The following is an 8,985-nucleotide window of genomic DNA, read 5'->3' as shown; positions in this document are numbered from 1 at the left end:
GGCCGTCGCTCTTAATACTGAAGAATATTCCCTAGTAAATGCTACCGGGCGCGGAGCATTAATACATCTTTATGAACGTTATCCTTTATAGTGACAAGCGGAATGGTTGCGTTCGGTCTTCGTCCATCCCGGGTTCCACGTGTCCTCCTTTTAGACAACCACGTGTCATATCATATTTTACCCTAAAGATGTCTAACGAGCCAGGTTGACCCGGTTCCGGACCGGCCCAGACCGGTGTTAGACCGGACCGGACGGGTATGTAGGTGGCCGGGCACGGCTGGGTTTGGATGGGTAACGGATTGTGGTGGGTACTTTCGAAGTACAGGTTAATCGGACCGGTCAAAACCGGCACAATCAAGTCATTGCTGAACCGGTTAACCGGACCCGCCCGGACCGGTCCCCGGTCAAACAACCATTTAATAATTTTTTTTTAATTAAACGGTCAGCTGCCATCTTGACCGTTGCCCAACGGCTATTTTGTAAGAACAACCCTTTTTAGGCATATTTTTTTTTTCAAAAATAACACTTTTAATATTTACAATTTTAGCCACTGAAAAACTATAAATATACCCCCTCCCCCTCCCCCCTCTTCAGTTCTTCACTCATCTCTTATTTCTCAAACCCAAATTCTCAATTGTCATTCTTTCATTCTTTATCTAAATTGCAATCAACTATTTGGCTCTCATTTTTTTTGAAATTTTATTTATGGTATTATTTGAAGTTTGAACTTTGAACTTTGAACAATTAATGTTTCTTCGTGGTAATATTGGATTTGCAAAATTCAATTTCAAAATTTCAAGACTTCAAAAATCATCAATGTTCAATTTATTGCGGAATTCGGTGCATTCCCTGCAACTCTTTCTCTTATTTACTATTTTATTCGCATATTTAATTTTTATTAGTAGTTAAATTTTCACAATATGTTTAATGCTGCAAAAAGAGTTTGTAATAAGGTTGCTAATTGGGATAATCGGGGAAATAGAAAAAGAGGTACTACTTCAACTTCCTGTAGTAATTTAAATGTCTTTACACATGTTTCTAAAACATCATCTGATAATAATATAGATTATGAACAATTACAGGAAAATTTCGGTATAGACGATAATGGATTAGAAATTGGGACGAGACACCACTTACACCTAGTAGTGTTGGAGTTGGTAGCAGGGGTGGTGGTTCGTGGCGCTAGTAGTAGACCACCTGCGGCCCCGAGTAGTAATCGGATAAGGAGAAGTAAAGTTTAGAAATATTTTGAGCAAATAGAGAATTCTGATAGAGTTAGATGCAATCAGTATTTTCTAGCAGTACTTGTTTTCTCATTATCAATCATTGTTGTCCCTGTTCATTGAATACTGGATCTGGGCGAGAATGATCTCATGACCATTGGTGTCATATGATGATGACAATGAAGCAGTTGGCAGAAATTGTGATGGACTGCAATATGTTGGCACTGGCATGTTTGGAGGGAGGGTAGGCAATGGAGCTTCAAAACTAAGGACATGAATTGCTTGCCTAATAGAAGGCCTGAATTTGCTATCTGGATGAGCACACCATAAACCAACAATTAACAAGTGCTTCATCTCCATTTCATTGAACTGTTGTTTGGGATCCCTTTTCATGGTCAACCAGTCTAGCTAAACCAAAATCCCCAAGTTTGGCATTGAAACTGGAATCCAACATAATATTGCTTGACTTTATGTCCCTATGCACCACACATTGTTCCCATTCTTCGTGTAGATATAGCAATGCCGAGGCCAAGCCTTCATCAATCTTGTATCTTATTGGCCATGTCAAATGGCTTTTTCCTTTGAAAAGATGGAAATCTAGGCTTCCATTAGGCATAAACTCATAGACAAGTAGAAGTTCTCTTTTCTCATGGCACCAGCCAATGAGTTGCACCAGATGTCTATGTCTTAGCCAACTGATGATCCTCACTTCTGAGACATACTCTTTTATTCCTTGCTTTGACTCCCTTGAAACCCTCTTAACAGCAACATAGGAATTCAATTCTCGCTGAGATGTCCTTTATAAACTCCCACAAATCCACCCTCCCCGAGCTTTTTTCCCTGCGCAAAGTTATTCGTACATCTAGCCAACTCACTGTAAAGGAACTTCTTTGTTCCTGTGCTTCTTTCAAATTCATGAATCATGGATCCATCAAAGATGTCATTGTCTTCATCTTCTCTCAACTTCCTCTTTCTCCAAAATGCAAACAACATCAAAACACATACAAAAACTAAAACACAACCACCTGAAACCAATCCAACCACAAGTCCTAATTTGTTTTTACTCTGTGCATGCTTTGGCTTGGGGCTTGGTAAGACTACCCCTGGATTTGTTATGTTGTCATTAATTTCTAAAGAAGAAGTAAAGTTCCAAGAATAGATGCTTTGTATTGCAAAGACAAGTCCATCTCCATCTGTGAAGCCAGAAGTGACCCATTCAGGCAAGTATTCTAATCCAGGCAACAGGAAGATTTTTTGAGGTCGAGTTATAGCTAATCCAGGCATCAGTTCTCCTACCATTCGGAATGCTACTAAACCAGGTCACATTAACAACAGATTGCATAGAGTTGATATCAATACCTACATGATCACCCATTGGGTCATACTGGACGTTCTGATACGTATCAAACTCCACAGCTACAAAATGATTGCTCGATGTATTTATAAGGCCAAGACTGCCACCTCTAGTTGTGTTCTCTGGAATTCTTGTACCTGCAGGCGCGAGGAAGAAGGCAAGACCATCACCATATCTTGTTCTACCTTGTGAATTGATGCTAAAGGAGAAGTGAGTACTGAAATCCGTGACATTTCCAGAGTCCTTTCCCAAAGATGCAGGGGCTTGGAATATGTGGCTTGACCTATAGTAGCGTTTATATCACGATTGATCAGGTATGTGGTAAGTTGAATTGCACCATTTGCTATCGAAATTGAAGGTCAGTGAAGTCACAAAGGGGATTATGATAAGAAGAAAAACAAGGTATTTGAGAGCAGATAAAGAGGCAAAGACAACCATAGTTGGATGATAATATGTTTCAGATTAATGTTAGACAACTGAAATTATATTCTATGGCAGACATTTTCATTTCTTTCCAGAGAGCAGCCTAAAGTCTTGGTCATCTTTTAGTCTTTTACTTACAATAAGTTATTGAGAGTTTTCAACTATGGTTGTCTTTGCCTCTTCCTCCAAGTTATTATCTTTACAATTGCTGGATTTAGCTATATTGGCACCCATGAGCTGCCCTTCCATAAAGCAAGTAAAGCAATTATTTTAGGCCCAACATTTATGGGGGCCCCATTTTTGTTACACCTAATAGACTATGTATAAGTTTAAAAAAAAAATTTTGCGAAGTGAAAAGTTTGATTTCTTTCTTTAACAAGTATAGAGAAGAAGGATTTGCAACTGAATAATTTCTGCCAAGAAAATTGCACTTGAAATGAATATCGAACCCGAATTTCATAAGAAACGTATCATACATAGGAAGTAACAATTTGATGAGAATGTTGATAATAAAATCTCAAAATCTTTCGAAGAGTCCTTTGGAGTTGATTACTTTATACATAGCAGATAAGACTATTTTTTCACTTCAAAATAGATTCGAACAATTCGAAGCATATGAAAATATTTTTGATTTTCTATTTAGCGGTAAAAATTAAGATCACTCGATGATGAAAATTTGAAAAAAAATATTGCCTTAATGTTGAATGTTCCTTAAAGCATAATAATTAATTCGATATTGATGGTTTAGATTTATTTTCGAAATTAAAAATATTAAGAAAAATAGTACAATTAGAAGATAACAGTTTAATTGATACACTCGGTCAAATAAAAAAATTTGATTCTTTTTCCAATGTCTATATTACTTATGGAATGATGTCAATAACTCTTGTTTCCATCTTTCCAGCGGATAGAAATTTTCAAAACTAAAATTGATAAAATCTCACCCAAGATCAACAATGTCTCAGTAAAGGTTAAGTGGATTAGCTATATTGTCAATTAAGAAAGACTTATAGGAATTATTGATTATTAAGAAATTATTAATAACTTTGTATCTATGAAACACTAGAAAACTAGACTTCAAATAAATAAATAATTTTAAAAAAGAAAAGTTAAGGCCCCTCGTAAAGTTTGACTTTAGGCCATACAACTCGTCGGGCCGCCTCTGTTGGCACCATAGTACTCTCATAATTGCAGAAACATGAATTTTTCTTACTGTATTGCCTCTTTTACAAAAAAAATATACATATGAGTTTGCAACTTTGAGGCATAATAATACGATCCGAAAATCCGATCCAATCCGATATTAATTCGGATCGGATTCGGATTGCATTTTCTAGAATTCGAAATTCGAATCCGAAATGTGCTAAATCCGATCCGATCCATCACTACAAGAAAGTAAGGAAACGACGACATTATATAAATGTCGTATTAGGTCACTTAAATGTCATTAATTCATTTACCGATATTTAATTTACATTTGTACTAAATGTCGTAAATTTTGGTGTCGGGAATTTTCCGACATTTATGTTAATGTCGGTAAGAGATTTGCGACATTTATAAAATTGTCACTTGAAATTTATGACATTTAGCCTAATGTCGGTAAAAAATTTGCGACATGTATTTATAGCCTTTTTAAAATGTCACAATCATAAATCTGACATTTATATTAGAATGGAAATAAAAGATTCACGATATTTATTTATGAGTTTTGGGAAATGTCATATCAAAATTTTCAACATTTAGGTTAATGTCAATACAAAATTAGTTGTTTCATAGTGACATAAATATTTTATCAAGTCTGTAATTCATAAATATGAAACACCATATCAATGTAACAAATACAACATATATCTAAAGAAAATAACTCTTATTATTGTAGCAAAAGAACAAAGTGATGATCGAATAAGCGTACTCCTTACAATTTTGATGGCATCAAATTAAATCATCTCTCCATTACTAACTAAATCAAAAAAGACAAATCTTAAAACTAATTAAATCATAAAAGACAGAATCCATCGTACACCTATGTTAAGATCACTGCTATTTTGAGCTAATTCCCTTTAACTTCCAGAATAAATTATGCAATAAAGCTCTATGGATCCATCTTTCCAAAAGTCGAGCACTCCCTTGCTACTAATTGATCTCACATCCACCAAAAATGCTGTACAAGAAGTCCACATAAAAAAAATTATAACTATATAGTAATAAAGAAAAGGAGGAGTGTCTTCTATACTTTTTCACAATTTACCCTCTTCTTTTTCTCCATGCTAGCTCCACTGTTTGCAATTCTTGATTATGTTAACCTGACAAAAAATATTAGACTATCCAAAACATAGATTTGATTATCAAGCTATATTAGAGAAACACCAAGCACAAGACTTCAGAGACTGAACTTCCCAGAAAAAGCAGAATTTACAAGTTGATCCTAAAGAAATAAATATTCTTTCAGTAAATTAAGAATGCTAATAATTCTGAGAAGTAGAATAAATTGCTACTTAACAATATTAACCTCAGTTCTTTCTAAAAAATTTAAGAGGGACAACAGCATTAAAGAAAAAAAGAACTTGAATCCTATAACTAGTTATACAACACTATTCTTGCACTCTAAGGAAAGGCTTCCCTTGTATATACAAATTGAACTCGAAATCAAGAGTTGATACAGGGCAAATGATCAAATTATTGAGGAGAAATAAAGATACACACAAGTATTTAACCAAAAGAGCACCACATGAAGAAAAAACCACATATATGACGTACAAAGAATATGAAGAAGAAATACCTCGTAGGTGTTGTTTTATGGAAAAAAAATTTATCTTCTTCCACAGCTTTATGTCTCTTTCTCTGTCAGGCAAGAGAGCTAAATAACAATCACTATCAAATTCAAAAAGTAATCTAGGACCATTTCCTTGGCTGAAAATTCACATTTATACTTAATATATTCATTAAATCAGCGCAGGACTATTTTAGCAACAGTATATTAAGAATATGACATGCAAGAGCACACATTTTGCGTATTAGTCAATGAATGTCACCTCAACTGAATGTTCAAATGAACAATTCGCCAGCTCTTTCCATCTCATCCTAGATAAGAATAATGGCCCATAATACACAAATCAAAGTGCAAACTTAAAAATAAGATGTAATTAAAACCTGAAAGAATTATCAATCCAACCTGACTAGAAGGCCAAATGTGTCGTGCTATGCAAAAGAGGCTAAGAATAATCTTCTTAACAAAACCATAAATTTGAACTACTTGAAATCCCAATGAAATATTGGTTTACCTGAAATCGCAACGAAACAGAATTTAATAGCCAGAACCCACAGGTCATCCACGTGAATCTACTATCTCATTCCAAAGTAGGTCGAAAAGCAATCCTCTAAACAGAACTCAAACTCGAATATCCAATTTAAATTTAATAATACAGTGCTAAAATTTATACTCTTCTCAGCGTCCAACATGTCATAATAGCGAAGTGTTGTAGTGCACTTAGCAGATACAAAATCTAAATTAAAAACTGAAAATAGAGTTGGCCAGAAACGAAGGTAGTACTAAAATTGTCCTGCGTCATAGAATCAGTTCACAAGCATAAGGTCAAAAAAATATGTATTACAGCTTTGAATAGAATACCCTAATGCTCCACCCAAAAGTCAAAATTAAAGTAAATATTAATTGGCAAAAATTTTAAAACCAAAAATAAACATACAAAATAGCAAACAAGACGTAGGAATGACGATACTCGAAAATCTTGTTCTTGAATCTTATTAAATAAAGATAAAAATTTACAAGGGTGGAAATCCTTCATAGAAACATAGATCTCCGATTAAAATAGAAAATCCAGAATTTAGAAAAGAGATAGGGGAGTGTATATATATAAATATATATAGAGAGAGAGATGAGTTGGGTTACCTGAAATGGTTGCCGGTGATGGTGAGAGAGAGAAAGTTGGGCAGAGGCGACCGCAATTCCTAAACTTCGATAGATAAGGGTTTTTTACTTAATTCATTATGCCCTAAATTTTCACCTATGGGAGGGAGTAGGTGAATGTCGTGGAAAAAATGGGAGGGAAAATTTTAATTACTGAAAAAAATGTAGAGAAATTTCTAACATTTGTTATAAATGTTGTTAATTACTGACAAATATTATGACATTTGAAATAAATGTCACTATAACTGTGACATTTTATATTAAATGTCTTTATTTTTGCAACTTTTTCTTATAAATGTCATGAAATTCCCTTATTTTCGATATTTATTTTAAATGTCATTAAATAAATATCGTCGTATCCTACTTTTCTTGTAGTGCATGCACAGCCCTAGTTATGGATGCAAATTCTATTTCGTCTCCATATAGTAAAACAGTTTTGAGAATTAGATATATTGATATTAAGTTTGTACTATTCTTTAAAACTTATACTCAGTAGTTAATTTCACTTATGATCATCCAACTTTAATTGTGTGACACAAAAATAACTTAACTATACCTATATATTACAGAAAATACTAAATTTATTCCCGAAAAATGCAAGTTGGGTGCCTATGTATATAATGGACATATAATTGTAATCATGTCAGCTCACTTTATATAATATCCATATGACGTCATATCACAAAGTTATTTTTCAACCCAACCTAGTGCCGATATTTAATTGTTGTATTTGAAAAATATACTTCAAACTTTCCAATTAGTTCCCTGATTTTCTGATGTCTCCAACAGTTTTAGGCATGGTAACTTTGTTGTTTCCACGTGTAGCTCCTTTCCAATATACACCATATTTTTTAAATTTTATTCCCTAGTAAACAAAATTCCTAGTTTGCCCTATAAATAATAAAAGAAATGGTCTCAGTTATGGTTTTGCAAGGAGATAGACAGGTTAGGGTGCAAATTATTACAAGTATTACTAGGGCAGATCACTTTGACCAGTTTAATTTTTTTTTTTTTTTTGCTTCACAGTAATTTATTTAACTCGAACAGAGAACAAATGTAGGACTATACTGGGTATGTTGTTATTGGTGAATAGAGAACAAATCTTTCCATAAGAAAACTCATCAATTCTGAACAAAATAGTTTTAAGTTCTAGCAGAAAGGACAATGATATAAAACAATATCATTATACACAGAATTAGAAGCTCTAATAGCTCACACCAACTGATTATACACAGAAATGATATCTCACCTTCTGACATAAACTGTTCCTCTATTTTCTTCCCAGTGATTAAGCTACTAACTTTTAGTACTAATAATAGAACAAAGTTGCACGCTTCAACCCTAAATTAAACCATTCTTTCTTGAAAGTGCTTCCTCCCTTTAAGATGGGCAGCCAGATCAATCTCGCTAAGGCACTGGACGTTACAAAAACGACACCACAGCTTAGAACTATGAGTAACACCAACAGCATTCTTCACTTGTTTCTGCTTTTCATATTGTCCAGTAGCTCCTAGTTGGACCTTTTCTTTTGGCTTTTCATTAGTACTACTGCGCGTTATTTGTGGTGCAAGTGCATGTTCTACTTGCTCCTGCTTAAGCTGGTCTGGCTTATTTGAAATAAAAGGTGTATTTCTTTCAGTTTTGGCCTTTTTCTTGCAAGTTTTCAGCTCTTCACACTTTTCCCCATGATTCCTCACTACAAAAAAATAGCCTATTTGCGGAGGGTATTTTCACGTTTTGCGGCGGTCAGCAACCCCCATTATTTGATATCGCGGCGGTCTTCAAAACCCCAGCTGTAAGGTTCGCCGCTATCATTTTGTGGCAGTTTTTTACAGCCTGCCGTAATCATTTAACGGAGGTTATTTTCCGGCGGTTTAACCCCACATATTAAAATTTTAATCAATGCGCAACTTGGAAAAAATATTCAACGGGGATTGAAACCGCCGCAATATATCTTCGAAATATGGCAAATCTATTTCGCCGCAGCTTTAACCCCCTCAATTTGTTTATTTAATGGCAGTTGTGACCTCCCTATTCCATGAAGACCTTTTTTGTTTGGT

General features: G+C 34.5%; 1 long non-coding RNA gene and 1 pseudogene across 3 annotated transcripts; both read right to left on the bottom strand.

Annotated features, from left to right (window-relative positions):
- Positions 1,534–3,015, bottom strand: LOC109235888 (annotated as a pseudogene).
- Positions 4,849–7,034, bottom strand: LOC109235304. 3 transcript variants are annotated; one of them, XR_002069358.1, is made up of 5 exons: positions 6,908–7,032; positions 6,173–6,281; positions 6,033–6,081; positions 5,249–5,841; positions 4,849–5,161 (listed from the first exon to the last, which is right to left on the bottom strand). It is a non-coding gene; the product is annotated as an uncharacterized LOC109235304 (long non-coding RNA). The 3 variants fall into 3 exon arrangements; XR_002069357.1 differs by having other exon boundaries at positions 5,249–6,081; positions 6,908–7,034; XR_002069356.1 differs by having other exon boundaries at positions 5,249–6,281; positions 6,908–7,034.

Source organism: Nicotiana attenuata, chromosome 12 (genome assembly GCF_001879085.1).
Source record: "Nicotiana attenuata strain UT chromosome 12, NIATTr2, whole genome shotgun sequence".
In the NCBI taxonomy this organism is placed as follows: domain Eukaryota; kingdom Viridiplantae; phylum Streptophyta; class Magnoliopsida; order Solanales; family Solanaceae; genus Nicotiana; species Nicotiana attenuata.
The sequence above is the reverse complement of the archived record's forward strand: the minus strand, read 5'-3'. Positions and strand labels throughout refer to the sequence as shown.